Genomic DNA, 16,876 nt, shown 5'->3' with positions numbered 1-16,876 from the left:
ACGTGGATGTTTATAGCAGCTTTATCTGTAACTGCCACAACCTGGAAGCAACAAGAGGTCCTTCAGTAGGTGTGGATAGATAAACTGTGTTCCATCCAGACAATGGAATGTCATTCAGTGCTAAAAAGAAATAAGCAGTCAAGTCATTAAAAGACATGGAAGAACCTCGGTGCATATTGCTCAGTGAAAGAGCCAGTCTGTGAGGGCATACTTCATGATTCCAACCATATGACACTCTCGAAAAGATGCAGCTATGGAGACATTAAAAAGATCAGTGGTTTCCAGGGATTGGGAGTGGCAGGGGTAAATAGAGCACCAGAGTACAGGGGATTTTTACGTCAATGCAAATCTATACTATAACAATGCATACATGGCATTATACATTTTCCCAAATCTATAGAACGTATGACACCAAGAATGAACTCCGACGTAAACGACGGACTTTGGGGGGTAATGATGTGTTACTCGAGGTTCCTCAGTTAAATCCACCTCTCTGATGGTGGATACTGATAACGGGGAGGCTACGCTCGTATAGGAGTCGGTATATGGGAAATTGCTGTACCTTCCTCCCCTTTTGTTCTGAACCTAAAACTGATCTAGAAGAAGATCTATTTGCCCTTGTACTAGAGGACCTAATTAGGGAAATTAGGCAACAAAAAGTAACAAAATTCTTACAGATTGAAAGAAAGTTCTATTCAAAGATGGCATGATCTTTTAAAGTTCTAAGGAATAACTAAAAACACTATTAAACTAATTCAACAAGGTAATGGGATACTAGAGTATTTTAAAAATCACTTTTAACTTCTATACACTAGCAATGAACAACCCAAAATGAAATTATTAAAAACAAAAATACATACACCCAAGGTACCATAGGAAGTCGCAATATCCAATACGAGTAACCCTTAGGCTTAGGATGTAGCAAAATATTTGCTTAAGTATGGATTTTGTTATTAAGATGATGGAAATGTCTCTGAAAAGTCAACGTCTCCTATGTAAGAAATTCTGGGTAACTGCTGGATGAAATCAATTTGTCGCCAGAAGGAATCTCACCAGTTTGGAAAGAAAATTAACAAATATTTACACCAACAAAGAAAAACAACTTGTTTAAGAGTGAGAAGACCCAATAAATTAAGCACGTTAAAAAAAAAAAATTGTTGGAGGTTTCTTTAGAATCCATTCAATGAGAGCAATTTTGTTAAAGGAATATGCTGTAGATATGGCCAAATCACTTCAGGATCTCTAAGAAATAACTAAAAAGCAAAAGCATGACCTTATCAAAAGAACCTGTCAAAAGATGCATTTGATTGTACACACATTCTGTCTCTCGGTCTAAAAAATAATCCATGTGTCTTTTCAATCCACTTAGAAGTTCTAACTACGCGTAGAAGCCATACCCTTGATTTGATCCTCACTACATAAGCTCGATCATCCTGTCTGGAACAAAGACCTGAATTTTATCTTTCACCACTTGAGGATAAAAAGCAGTTGCCACTTTCAGCTCTTCGTGTCCTGAAAATGGGTTCTGTGCTCTCTTACCTCCCAAATTATTTCAGACCACACACAGTTTTATCAAAAATTTCATCATTAATACAGTATTTGTTATCAGTTGACCTCCAGTCTGCCTGTTACCGGTCTATTGGTGTTGATGCCACATGAAAGCAGCCCCTCCTCGTCAGGATGGGCCAGGTGTGGGAAGAAATAACCCCAGATCACAGTGGCTTGGGGATATTTTCCCCCAGTCCATGCAGCAGGTGGCTCTGCGCATCCGTCACCAGAGACGCAGGCCAGTGGGACAGCCATCTTTGCAACTATTGCCAAAGGGGGAAAAAAGTCTCAGGAGGGTTTCACACCAACAATTAAACTCTCTGATCCAGAAGCAGAGGTCACTTCTGCCACGTGTCATCACAAGTCACTTGACTTCTGAAAGTCACATGGGTTTTTGGAAGTGGAATCCTTCCACATGAGAACCAATATTAACAGAGGATTTATACATTTGTGGGGGGATTTATTTATCCCCATAAAAAGTCATCAGGATTTCAGAAATCATGGTTAAACTGGAAAACCATTCTTTTTGTACTAAAACAGAGTATCAGCAGTGTGTACAGAGGTGACGGCCTGAGAAAAATGTGATACTAAACATGCTGAAACTTGGGGGGGGGGGAGGGCAGGGGGTAACGTGAGTGACACGGTACAGTGGAAAAATATATTTCAATTTCGGCTTAAAGATACCGTTCTTCCCGGTTCCCCTGCTGGAGCGATCACAACATAATAATACCTATGTCATTTAGCAAAACTCCCTCTCACCTATCAAGATTAATCATAACACTTTCATTGAACTGAAATACTTACTATCTCAAGTCTGCAATGTCTGCCACACAGAAAAACGAGCCAATAATAGAGTCAAAAGAGATATTAAAGTCAATTAGCAGTATAACCGTAAACATTATTGCTTTTATTAACTTAGGTCCAGACTGCGTAAAGCGAAAATGAGTAGAATTGTAAGTCACTCAACGCCCAAGTGGTCGAGCTGGGGTTAAAAATCAGGCAGTCCAGCATCAGCATCACTGCCTTTGGCCAGATGCACCAGTCCCTTTGATATGCCAAAGTGAAAAACAATAATTAATTATTCATTAATCAAAATCAAAATATCAAACACCAAAGACTTCCATTCATCATAGCAAAACATGCTGTGAGAGAACTAGACACAATTTTTAAATACTACATTTTAAAGGACCACGGTATTCATAGAGAAAGAGACCAAACAAGGCCCTGCTGACCTCAGACACATACTCGGGTGTGTGTATAGACCTGGTTTCTGAAAGAGGCAGTGTTACAAATCACTGGAAATGATGACTTCTTATTAAATGCTAATGGGAAAACTCAACAGCCAGAGGAAAAAATATATATATTCCTTGCTCATGTTACGTACCGAAGTCAAGACCAAATATTCTAACCACCGGATGAGTAAAGCTAATCTAAAATGTCTAGGAAACATATAGATAATTATCCTGAGGATATTAGGATAAAGAAGATTTTCTTAAAGCAGCACAATCATAAAGGAAATCCAGCTGTATCTGCACAATAAGTTATAAACAGATTCAAAATCTAAGACACAAAGGGTGTCTTTACAGCTTATTCAAGCAGCCAGTAGAAAGAAATCCTAAAAATCGGTAATGCACAAAACGTGTATCAGCAGTTCACCTGAAAAGCAATAAACACGTGGCAAGAAAATGTTCAGCCTCACCGGTAATCAGGAAAAATGCAAATTGAAGCCGATATTTCAGTCTTACACAGGAGAAGCGGTAGTATATTTTGAGGAAATTGATCTTAGGAGAGAATCAACAGATTGCGTTATTAATGGCTAATATGACAGGAAGAGAGAGAAATTCATATTTTGCTTTGATATTATTTGTAGGCTCTTTTTTTTTTTGCCTTTCTTCACTACAACAGTTTTTACTATAAATAGTCCAGGGACAGACAGCAGAGGGGATATAATCAAAGCACGCCAGAAAGTAATGTGTGCACCGTCTTGAAGGAATTTAGAGGCTTGTAGCATCATCGCGTTGACAGCCCTGCAGAAAACATACACCTACACATGAAACGTAGCCCGGAGTAGACACGCTCTTGGCATATCATTTAACAGGGTGCTAATGAGATGAACAACAACACGAAACATGCCAAGAAGATATTTTGGAGATTTTTAAATGCTGAATGGATAGGATAAAATGCTAAAGATGTTTGGTTCCATATCCGCATAACCTACCACCCCCAAACATAGGGGTTTCACACAATACTTGATCGTTCGTCACAGTCACGTGCATTGACTGGGCTCAACAAGGCAGTTCACACTTGGGGTCTCACCGACAGCTGCCGTCAAACAGTGGCTGGAACTGGAAGCTCACGTGTCAGGCATCTCAGCTGAGGATGGGTGGAACATCTGAGAGGCGGCCAAGAATCCTTACATGGCCTGGTTTTCCCCAGAACAAGATGGAATCTGCCAGCTTCTTGTCACTAGCCTCCAAAATCCCAGAACATCGATTCCATGACACTCTCGTGGTCAAGGAAGTCACGAAGGACAACCCGAATTCAAGAGGGCTGGGGATGGGGTAAACTGTATGCCATTTCTTGATGTGAGAAGCAGTATGTGGAAACAGGAGGAAAGCAGTGGCAGGTGGCTATCTTTGGAGACTAACCACCACCCAAGAGAACTTCAACATCCCTTCACTCTTCGGAGATTTTTGCTAATAAAATGATGGTGAAGGATCAGCCTCTCCGTGTGTTAGCACTGTGTGTGAATGGACGAGTCTTCAAGCTTTTATCCCAGGCCTGCATGGGCAGAAGCCAGCACCAAGAGAAGTCAGAGTCATGAGTGCCATCATGAGAAAAGCGATCATGTTCTGTCTGTCTCCCTAAAATAACTCCTTCTGTGGCAGGTTAGTCACCTGGCTTGTCAGGGGATCATCTGAATCACTGTCAATCAAATCAGATCTAAGAAATCAAACTGATTAAATCATCTTCTAAAAATAGTTTGTGTCTGAAGAAATTTCTTCCTTGGTGTTATTGCATTCGTGTGTCCTTAGCTTTCTTTAAAGTGAGATAAAATGTTGGTTTATTTCACTGAAAAGCAATTAATAGGTCAGAGTATGTTTCCTTCTGATACTCATTTTCTTTTTCACCTTGTTTCCCAAGTGAATAGTTAAGTATCATGTCCAGCTAATAGCATGTGGCATTAACTCCTGTTTTCGATAATTCATTTTTAACGGACTCTTAGAGATATTGTATAATTTCTCATTCACTCAAAAAAAAAAACCCAAATTCTTCCTCGAAATCTATCTCAGAATTTGTTTGAATAAAAACTATTCTATAATTTGTCACTAGATCTATTTTATTTATTAAGTGCATGATTCAGTATTAACTATAGGCCTAATGTACTGATCTCTAGAACTTACTCATCTTGCATACTTGAGACTTTATGCCCATTGATTAGCAGCTCCCCATTTCTCCCTGCCCTCAGCCCCTGGCAACCAGCCTTCTACCATTTTTATGCTCCTATTTTAGATGCATCATATAAGTGGAATCATACAGTATTTTTGTCCTTCTGCATCTGGCTTATTTCACTCAGCATAATGTCCTCCAGGTTCATCCGTGTTGTTGCATATGGCAGCGGTTCCTCCTTTTTAAGGCTATCATTCCATTGTAGGTCTATACCGCATTTTCCTTAGGCATTCATCTGCTCATGGACATTTAGGTTGTATCATATCTTGGCTATTGTGAATAATGCTAAAATTAATATGGGTGTGGAGGTAGTTCTTCAAGTCTAATTTTAATTATCTGGGGTATATATTCAGAAGTGGGCTCATAGGGTAGTTCTATTTTTTACTTTTGAGGAACTTCCATACGGTCTGTGTTCCATAATGGCTGCACCATTTCTCATTCCTACCAGCAGCGCACAAGGGTTCCCTTTTCTCCACATCCTAACCAACATTTATCTTTTCTTTTTTGATAATAATCATCCTACCTGGAGTGGGGTGATACTGATTTGCATTTTCTTGATGATGAGTGATGGTAAGCATCTTTTTATATTCCTCTTGGCCATTTGTATGTCTGCTTTGGAGAAATGTCTATTCTTTTGTCCATTTGTTAATCGGCGCATTTAGGATTATTTATTTTGCTCTTGAGTTGTGGAAGTACCTTGTATGTCTCGGAGCTTCACCCCTATCAGAGAGATGGTTTGCAAATATTTTCTCCTGTTCTGTAGCTTTTTCATGGTCGATCATTGCACAGAAGCTTTTTAGTTTAATGTAGTCCCACTTGTCTGTTCTTTTGTTGCCTGTGCTTTCCTTGTTCCGTCTAAGAAACCATTGCCAACACCAATGTCATGCATCTTTTCCTCTGTTTTCTTTTAGGAGTTTCTTAGTTTCAAGTCCTTGTTTGAATCCTAAATCTGTTGAGTTGGTTTTCCTGTATGGTATAAAATAAGGGTCAAATATTTCATTCTTTTGCATATTGGTATCCAGTTTCCCCAGCACCATTTGCCAAAGAAACTTCAGGAAAGAAGTCATTCTCATTTCTTTTAAATCATAATTTCAGTTCATTCACATCTTTTTGCTCTCAGAAGCTTTCTTTTTCTCATGAAATTCAGGGATTAAAATAAAAGTTTAGCCACACAATTCAGCTTTTAGCCCTCTCAATCTTGCAGCTCGGACTTCTGATCTTGGGAAATTCTGAGCTCAAAATACTCTTCTCTTTTGCTTAATTTCTTTTTGCTGTCAATCAAGGATCTCTTTTCTACATTATAAATGACTATTCTTTACTGAGAATGGTTGATATTTAGCTCTTTTCTCTAATCCGTCCCTCTTTTATCTAAAGCTTTGTATCCCAAAGACTAAAGTAATATCCAAAATGTCAAAGTGCTACGGGACACTCGGCTGTAATCCTGGTATGAAGGACAATTCAAGTGATCGCATCAGTCTCTTTGTGTTTGTATAATTAAAGCTATTTCACAAAACAAATTAATGAACTGGAAAAAATCTTATTTCTTGATCTTTCAGCTATATTTCTTCAAGTATAATCTGGACAATTTTCTCTAATCTTAGTGTCAAACTTTTCTCCAAAATGGTTGTATGAATACAATGCTCCCATAAGCAGCGGGCAAGAGTTTCTGCTGCTTCGCGTCCTCACAAACACTTGATTTTGCCCAATTTTTGAAAGTGTAATTCTAGCACTATCTGTGATAAACATATTCTTGACTCAAATGTAGTTGAACTTAATGATTTGCACTCCACAAATATTGGAAGAAATGTATCAAGAATTTTGGAGTGTTGATTTTCCAAGTGTTTTTAGAATTTCCTACACTCTAAAGAAATGCATATCAATACATGTGTGTATGTATATGTATAGCATGTTACCACTGTATTTCGTTATTCCTAACACAAGGGCTCATATCTGTAGATCATGCCAAATAACTGCAGCCACGTGATGACTGATGTCCTTCGCTTCAGAAAAGGCAAACCATAGGTCAATCAATTTATATATGAATTCTCTTCAAAAGTACGAAGGTAATTCTCCAACATCTCGGGGAAAAATACTTTGCCTTTGCATTACAGTACTTATAAATGTTTAGGTTGGTTGGTTTGTTTTCCATAAGCAAGTGCAGCAGGGGCGCCTGGCTGGCTCAGTCAGTAGAGCATGCAACTCTTGATTTCGGGGTTCCGAGTTCAAATCCCACATTGGGTGTGGATAGGACTTAAAATCTTGGGGGAGAAAAAGTGCAGCAGCTTTATTTTAAAAAGTTTGCATTTAGGGACTGTCTTGTTCTAAAGGGTGATGGAAGTTGTCACAGAAACAACCAGAAGTACAAGAAAATATTTATCCTAAAATCCTCTCTACTTTCTCCTTGTTGTTGAGGAAATGAGTTATTTTTTTAGGAGCAAGTTTTCTATTTCGTGAGTATGTAAAGGATTATTGACCTTCCAAGTTTTTCACTCCCAGGAGTCATTTTTTCAGGCATCTCGAGGCTTAATTTAAGTCAGTGTCCTGCATCCTAACCATTGCTGAAGACCATGCTGTCTCCTCACAAGATTGATTTTAGAAATTGTGTGATGGAATAGAACAGGCTATTGTTTGTGTTTGAGGGGGAAAAACACCCATGATATTTCCCAAGGCAAGTAATTATCTTCAATAATATTTACCCTTGGTGTATTCAGAGTTAACAGAAAAGCAGAGGAGTAGAGAGACGTGTAAATACCGTATTTGTTTTCCTCTGTCTGGAAGTTTACCTGTTCTTCTTCTAATGAAATGATGCTTGGATTTTATTTAAACTATCAGCCTCTTCATATTCCTAACTCTTTATAATTTTGTCTCCATGACCACCTCATAAATATTTTAACAGTTGTGTCCAATGCTTAAAAATATGTATCCTAAATTTATGTGTATGTTTTAAATGTTTGTATTTATTTATATTTAATATAATGCATATTTATTTCTAAAATGAAATCTGTATTTATTTGTATTTTAAACGTTCATATATTAAAAAGCATTGGACACAATTTATTTACACATATATATTTTTCCTGATGTTTTAAATGTTAGTTATCCAGGGGCACCTGGGTGGCTCGGTCACTTAAGTGTTCAACTCTTGGGTTTGTCTCAGGTGATGGTCTCAGGGTCATGGTATCAAGCCCCACGTGGGGCTCCATGCTTAGCACAGAGTCTGCTTGAGATTCTCTCTCTCTCCCTCTGCCCTTCGCCCTGCTGGCAGACACTGTCTGTCTCTCTCACTCTATCAAATAAGTAAAATCTTTACAAAAAATAGGAGTTATCTTAGTTTCTTCAAAAAGTAGATTTATGGCAACTTTCAAAGTATATGAGGTACAATGAAATTAAAATAATAAGTAAGTGGGGGAAATCAGGTAAAGTTAAAGATACAGAATACAAGATGAAATCTAGTTTGCATAAAGTTGCTAGAAGGGACAGTAGAATTGACTTCTTTTTCTCCATCGGTCAGTACAGTGAGGGGAGCACATTTACCCTACCACTTGGCCACGTGCTAAAGATGCCATCAAAATCAATGCTCAAAGAAAAACATAATTATCCTCCCTTCTCCTGAGAAAAACTTTCCCCAGCAGCATCACAGACCCTGTGAAAAGCACATCATGTTGTCAGCATTTTACACTAAATCACATAGGTTTCATCGTACATGTTAAAACATCCCTCAAAATTGTAATGACGGTGATGGAAAACTATGTCTTAGAAAAAGGGTCTCATGATGGTGTCAGAAGGCTGGGTTCCTGGTTCAGTCCTCCTCTGGATCAATATAACGAGCGAGTTTCGAGCACCCAGGGAAATGGACACATTAAACCAGTTCAGGTCTAAATGTGTCATTTCACTCAACTACAGTCTTTGTGAATTTCAAGGAACCAAGTTATATTTACTGATAGTAACTGGAGGGCAGGTGTTCTACTTTACCCTAAGTCTATTCTTCCAGCTAGCCATAAGTAGAAGCTCGTTCTTTGTCAGGAGGAGATGTTGACAAAGCCACAGGCCATGTATAAATTAGCCTTCTACCTGCCCATGGAGGACTCGTAGGCAGAGCCTGCTAGTGTTAACACACACACTTATATACGTGCACACACAGACACACACACACACACACTCGCTCAGTAGGCTGAAGCCTCAGAACTCTGTCATAAAGCACAGCCTTGGAAAAGTGTAGAGCAGACATACAAAAGCCATGAATCTCTGAATAAGGACCCAAACAATAACAAAGCCTGAAAATAAATATCCTCATATAACCAAGATTAATGTATGAAAAATCCATCCTATCCTAGGCCTGTAGCTCTTGGACTCCTGGATTGAAGAAATCATTACATAGTACACACACACACACACACACACACACACACACCCCTACCCCTTACTCTGGCTCCCACTGTCATTTAAAAATATGAAGGTTATTTTAGGGGCTCCTGGGTGGCTCAGTCTGTTGAGCATCGGACTCTTGATTTCAGCTCAGGTCGTGATCTCAGGGTCGTGAGATTGGGCCCTAACCCTCAGGGATTCTCTCTCTCCCTCTGCCCCTCCCCCCCTTTGCACTCTAACTCTCTCATTCTCTAAAACCATAAAAATAAAAATATGAAATTTATTTTAATGAATCAAAATAGTGCATTTACTACCAGAGGTTAAGTCAGTCTTAGAGAATTTTGATTCGTGAAATTTCTTTTCTAAGGTGAATTTCATTTGTCATAGACTAACACAAGCGTTCGGACCAACGTTAAGCGAGTTCTGTCTTAGGAAGCTGAATGAGGGACTTCGCTGGATGGGGTTCAGTTAGTTATTTGCAAGCTCTGGCCGTGAAACAGATCCTAGACACAAAGCATAGTCTGATAAACAATAAACAGATAATCCCACAAATGACAAGGACACTTCACGTCCATCAAGTTCTGTAAATGAGAAGTTCCTGGTACAATGAGAATTCATAACAGTGACTTCTCATCTGCTCGGCCACCTCCTGCAGCCTCGCTGGGGAGCAGCACAGTGGCAGGGAGACATCCTGCTATGTTTCTGCCATAGCTGTTTGATCCTAATCAGATGGGCATTCAGTGATTCAACATATTTCTTGAGGACCTACTGTTTTCCTGGGACTTTTCTAGGTGTTCCAAATGATTTGATATTCAATGACAAACAGGTTAGCAAATGGCATATTTATTACTTGGCTTGGCCTTCATAACCCCTAGGCCATGAATTTTTTTTTTTCTCATTAAACATCTTAGAGAACACTCTCCAGTTATATCCGAAAGAAATGACATGACATGGCTTCATCAGAAAAGAGAAAGTTACTAGGTTACCCTTACATTCTTAGTTTACAATGATTGTATCTCTATTATGTCTAGCAGAAAAGCCTCAACATTATCATTTTACTGCTTTTTAGTCTTGAGTTTACCTATATTCTTTACCATATTCTGAACCTCCTTTGGTAATGTCCCTCAGGATGCAGGACGCAGGAAAAAAGAAGAGGGGAGATGGGATTCCCATGCTAACTTGACATTCTCCCAAAAATTCCACAAAAGAATGTTAAAAAGATATTCATATATAAAACTGTAGCTAGGGCCAGATTTTAATGTCTTTAAAATTTTTAAAGTTCAGGGAACTTCATGAAAATTTAGATACAGACACACCCAGTGTCAAGAGGTGAAGTTAATGGTGTCTTTATCTTTATATATTTGATGATGATAATAGTAAGCTGAAAACTTGATGTTTGTTTCTGTTGGAATTATTTATGCATTTTCTAGGAAATTGCCCTTGTGTTATTCCTTATAAAATTGATAAATGTGGAAGCATCCAGTATGTCATAACATAGTTAAGGTTTTCCCAGGTATCTTTGTCTCTTAAATATACATATATTTTTAAATTCACATTAAGCATATTTCTTTGCTCACTTCCTGGAAAAAATGGACGTTTTTTTGGCCTAAATTGATCACCTTCTGCTCACAATGCAACATCTGGTGTTTTTCAGTTGCCAAGTCTATGGAATCTATGCTTTTAATTATAAACTTTATATCATTTCAATGGGCCTAAGTTCCCATTAGGATTCAGGTTAAATTGTATTTATACCCAAGGCTACTCCTTCCCTTCGCTTCCCATATACATTACACCACTGTGAAATGTGCTTGCCCATTTTTCTCATAGTAGGCCCTCTCCCCCGACTCCCATCCTAAAGCCAGTGCTGAGAAGAGCCTGCTACACTTTGGTCACTACTGATCTGGAAGGTTTAATCTAATGGGCAGATCCAGATCATATTCAGTGACTTAGTTATTTGGGGCCAACATCAGTCATAATCTGCTCTCTGTGTTCTGGCACAATCTCTCCACTTTTAACTACTTCCTTCTTAACCTAGGAAGCAGCACCCTTTTCTTCTTGACCTAGGAAGCAGTTTTACTTTTCAAACTATTTGCCTCGGGTCCTGATCTTCTCAGTGAATGAGCTCATCTTCAAAGCTGAATGGAAAAGAACCATAAAATGAGCAGAGGGGAAAGTCAGAATGTATGTATTTTGCCTTTATACTTCTGAGATTGTGCCTGTATTCATTATTTATTTCTCTGTATCAACTTGCCACAGACTCAGTAGCCAAATCAACAAAGTTTATCATCTTACAGTTTTTGTAGTTCAGGAATTTGAACTCAGCTAGGTCCTCTGCTTTAGGTTTTCTCACAAACTTGACAACCCTATTGTCAGCCAGGGTTGTGGTCTCATCTGAAGTCTTGACTGGGAAAGAACTGGTTTCTGAGCTCATTTTTCTAGTCACTGCCAGGATTTTTTCACTTGGGCTGTTAGGTTGAAGGTCTCAGTTCCGAGCTGGCTGCTGGCTAGAAGTTGCCCTTGGCATGACAGCCTCCCCAGCATGGCACCTTGCTTCATCCAAGTCAGAGAAAGCAAGCATCTACTAAGATGATGAAAGTTACATTGTTACGTAACTTCATCACAGAAGTGATAACCCCTCACCTTTGCTATATTCTGGGGGCTAGAAACAAATTTCTAGGCCAGTCCCCACACATACAGGGAAGGGACTACATAGACTTGTACCCAGGGGCAGGGATCATTGGGGGTCACCTTAGAAGCCACCTATTGCAGCATCAACAGAGGAAAAGAAATACTGACGATTTCCCTGTCCACCAGCAGCCCATGGGAGCTTTGTCCATGGGCAAGTGGTGGTTCTCACACAGAACAGCATCTGTTTCTATAGAGGTGGCAAGCACAGTCTGGACCTTACTCAAAACCACAAGCTTTTTTCTGTTTGGGCAGCATTAGCGAGCCGGCTGCTGGCAGTCCAGTCTTCCTAAATTGACCTGGCTGAGGCAAGAATTAGATTTCAGGGAGAATCTTTCCACATAATGGCCTTTTAGCTATTATGTGAAAGGGTAACCATGGGCCTGTAATTTATTCCTCCCTCCTTGGGGATCTCTGAAGAAGTTTGACCCTGACCAGAATTCTTTGCAAATATCGACTGATCGAATATGCTAGCTAAAAGATAAATGAGGGTCCTGAAAGGGTTTGCTATGCACTGATTACTAATTTAGAAATGATTTTAGCATTATACCCTGGTCCATCTCGAGTGTGTGTGTTAAATTATCTTGCAAATCACAGGCTGAAGCCGTGGTCAAGCATGGAAGTTATATTCCTGACAAACTCCAAAGCCAAGGTGTGTCTGGTGTGGGAAGGGACACTGAGGAAGCTTTGCAGGTTTGGAGCCTTCCAGAGGCTGTGCACATTGTTGCTTGTGTCTCACATCCATTGATAATTATGCATCATGCCCCGTGCTGGGCAAGCTGAAACCATCCCTCTGAAGCAGTAGGAATGATAAAGGTAAATGCAACTTTCAATGAGTGCAATGACCATTGGAGCAATGTACCTACGTAACGGCTTTGAGATAGAATTGGCCCACAACACGTATTTAAAGTTTTGGTCACGATAAACACTCCGGAAACCATCACCGCCATCAAGAAAATGGGTACATCTAATTGGATACTGTTGACCCAAACCATGGTAAATACTATGATTCGCGTTGCTCCCCAAATTGGGCTCCTCACGTTATAGTGCTATCTAGGGGTCAAGGAAAGACTCAAGAGACAGTAAAGCTCGGGTACTGTGCAGGAGATCCGTTGGCAGCTCAAAGGTCCGTGCTACCCAAAAGAAAGTTAAGACTAAGGGGAAAATTATAAAGAAGGAAGCAAGACGTACTAGCTGACGTAGTCTGCTGGAGTTGTTTTATTCCTGTTGAAAAGGCAGGACAAAAAGAGGAAGCACTGGAGAGGATCCCTAGTAGGGTGTTGGTGGCATCATCTTGTGGCCTGAGAGGAAAACCCAGCTTCAGCTCCAGCTGTGACACCCACAAACCTCAGAGCCCCTTCAGATTCACTGCCTGTCACCTAACGTGGATGAGCACAAATCCAATGAGAAAGATCGTGACTGGGAATGGAAAAAACTTGAGTATTTACTCCCTCAGTTAAAACCGTAACATTTTAAAAGCAAATTGCAGGTGTAGGGTTTGCTCACCCAACTCTCAGAGGGGGAATCCAAGGAACTAGGAAATGATGCAGGTGGAGTGGCTTCTGGCAAATAACTAAAATATTTAGAATGATTGCTCTTGGGACCCATAATCCCTGTGTGGGGGTGGTGGGGGTGGATGGGGCACCCAAGAGGCTTAAAGGTGAAGCTCAGCGTAACATGCGGTGATAGATAATATCAGATGGAGGTTAAACTCCAGTGTGGAAACCCTGACGAAAGGGTTTTCTCTGGTTGCGTCACCTTTGCTGAAATGCATAGTTGGGATGAATGCCATGCGTGAATGGAGGATGATAACGCCCCCCATCCTTAAATTGTATGGGTTCCATGCCCACCCTCAGCCTGGTTTCAACGGAAATGCTAAATGACAGTCTTTGCTATTCCCAAGCCCTCCTCTGTAGAAAATATTAAACAATATAGAATTCCAGGAGTGCAAGAGGAGATTAATGCTTTAGTTAGCATTAATGGTTGAAGCAGGCGTATTGATCTCCATTAATTCTCTTTTTAACAGCCCTTTCAAGCCAAAAGGCAAAGCAGATGATTTGCAGATCCTGATAGTGGACAATTGGGAATATTCATCTAGGTGGACCTACCAATTGCCTCAGATGCACTGTAGATAGGATTACTTACACACGCGCACACACACACACACACACACACACCCTGCACGGAAAGGCAATGGGCCAAAGGAGACTAGTATGCAATACGGATTTAGCTCAGGTTTTCTTTTCTATTCTTATTTCAGAAGCCAGTCAAGAACAGTTTGTGTTCATGTGTTCACCAGTGGACTGTCCCAGTCCAGCGCGGTTGCACTTGGTCTTAATCCCCATGGACAGTGAGTTGGTAACATCGACGACACACAATGGCCTCCTGCGAGGAAGCAGCACGGGACACTTGGAGATGGAGACCCGCCGTTTGCCAATAGAGCACGGCGGACAAACTCCGTTCCAATTCCAGACTCACCTCGGCCTCTGAAAAATAACATGAGCTAGAACCACGGAGAGCTTTCCTCATCGGGTGAGAAATAATTTATGATCTGATCTTGACCCTGCCCCTAGAGTCCCGAGAATGGAGAAACTGTTTGAGTTCTGGCAAAACCGTATCTCCCATTTGGGGATCTTGTTAGGCCTATTCACAGAGTCACCAGAAAGAAATCGGAGATTGAATTGTGCCCTGACGGAAGCAAACAAATTAAAGATTTATAAAGGGCTGCCAATCAGGCCCTGCCCCTTGAGCCTTACGACCCCCCCTGCACGAATGACTGCGGAAGTGTAAGCAACTAGGACACACACAGACTGGAGCTTTGGGCAGAAATCAATGCTACTTCGTGGAGAAAGCAGGGGTTTGAGACTTGAAAAAAGTTCGATGCAGCTGCTCGGTGCAGCCATTTAGAAGCATAACCGTGAGCTTGCTGGTGGCCATCGGTAGGAATTGCGCCTACCATGGGAAAGCTCCGGACAGTCCTGAAACCAGAAACGCCCATCGTGACTTGGGTGACGGATATCAGATAAATGTTCAAATTGAGGAATCATCTCGGTGGAGCTCACGGACAAAGGGAAGTGGTCGCCGAGGGTCCAAAAGCACTTCACTGCATTAATGCACACATTTCTGCACTGCATTCAAAGCCTTTCATAACTCACCCCCTGCCCCCCTCCAAAGTCCTCTCTGCTGTGACTACTAGATTGTTTTGACCCAAAAATTCTCCCCTAGCTATGCGGAAGGGTTACTAAGTCTACTGATTGGATTTCCTCCACCGAAAGTCTTGAAACTGTTTGGAAATTAGTTCTTAGACGTTCTACGGATGGTGAATCCTTGGTGGAAGAAGGAAAAATGCTGACATGGCATTTAGAGCCGCTCTACGTTAGGCTGAAAACGATTTGCTAACCCAAGTTGAGACGCTAGAGGGAGCTATCCTTCAGGAGACTGGACCGGGCTGGCGCTCAATCCGGACACAGCGTGAAGCAACCTGAGAATACAGTCTGTATTATTAGACTCAGCAAACATCGGTCTTGCCAGCGACTCTGGGGAAGAGCATCTGCCCTTACTCAGGGGACATCTTAATAGTAATGAAATCACATGTATGTAAGAGACGGTGGTGCTAGTGGAAAAATGTCACTAGGACGTGTAGCTGCAGGTTACATGTGACTATCGAGCACTCGAAACGTGGCTAGTCCAAGTAAGATGTGTCCTACGGTATTTCAAAGACGACACAGAAAAAGAATGTAAAACACCTCATTAATTCATTTGGATTACATGCTGAATTAGTTTGGATATGTTTGGAGAAACACATGAATTTCATTTTTTAAAACTTAAAAAAAAATATGCCTCCAGAAAATTTAAAATTATATGTGTGGTGCGTTATTTTATTTTTCTGAACAATACTCTTCTAGGTTGCTTATTATACATAACCCTTTAGATTAGGGGCCTCTGCCAGACTGAATAATGGACCGTATACTGCAGCTAGAAGAGGACTAGCAGAAGACCAAGATCCACCAACTGGTAGACCCCCATACTTGGCTACTCCCTGTGCTAACTTGCTCCGCACATGGCCAGCTCTCACCACTACAAAACCAGAGTATTTTCTCATCTGGAAAAAGGGACTTAGGATATCTCTCAGTCCAAGGTTTCCTGGACCCTTATGTGGAATATGCATCATGCCTGCCTGATGTCTTTTGTTAGTCATGATAAATCCTCACACTAGATAGGTCAGGCTTCCAGTGAATCCAACTGACAATTTGAACTTTCTGTTTGCACAAGGGTTGAGACATTTGTGGGTTTTGCCATTTTTTTTTTTTCCAGCAAGGTTGGTTAGACCTTGCCAATACTTGGTCTTGGAAGACATCCATTTGTCTTATGGAGCATTTGAACTGTGAACGGAACCATGAAATGGGCCTGTGAAACAAACAAACAAACTTGAATTCATGTGGTTTATCTGCAGTCACCTCCCAGGACATGACCCAAGATTGCCTATGTATCCTCTGACTATAGCTCTTGGATTTAGAAACCTAATTCTCCATATAAGGGAACCCTTGCCTATATAAAAGAAGGATTTTTTTATTAAATAAAAAGAAATGAGATCATTCATTAAAATTTATTTAAATAATAGGAAATTCTCCTAAGTGGAATAGAAAGTTGATGAAATTATTTTAAAACTAAAGGATTTCTGGCTAGATTTTCTCAGGAAGGCAAGGAGGAAAGGACTGACCTGCTTAGAAAAACACAGGCTTAATCTCACTTTCATGATAGGAAAAGTAGACATTTTTTTAAAAGAAACTACAAATATATGTGTGTGTGTGTTTTATATATTTCTATA

The 16,876-nt window shown here is 40.4% G+C and overlaps 1 long non-coding RNA gene across 7 annotated transcripts in view; it reads left to right on the top strand.

Annotated features, from left to right (window-relative positions):
• LOC113252511 (uncharacterized) overlaps positions 1-16,643 on the top strand; it is a 90,272-nt gene extending 73,629 nt beyond the window's left edge. For all 7 annotated transcript variants that reach the window (XR_008960120.1, XR_008960121.1, XR_008960119.1 and 4 more), the window contains one exon: positions 14,309-16,643. This is a non-coding gene — a long non-coding RNA (uncharacterized LOC113252511). The remainder of the gene's footprint in view (positions 1-14,308) is intronic.
• The last annotated feature ends 233 nt before the right edge of the window (positions 16,644-16,876 follow it).

This window comes from Ursus arctos, unplaced genomic scaffold (genome assembly GCF_023065955.2).
Source record: "Ursus arctos isolate Adak ecotype North America unplaced genomic scaffold, UrsArc2.0 scaffold_19, whole genome shotgun sequence".
NCBI classification, from domain to species: domain Eukaryota; kingdom Metazoa; phylum Chordata; class Mammalia; order Carnivora; family Ursidae; genus Ursus; species Ursus arctos.
Note: the sequence above shows the minus strand (reverse complement) of the source record. Positions and strands in the feature narration are given on the sequence as shown.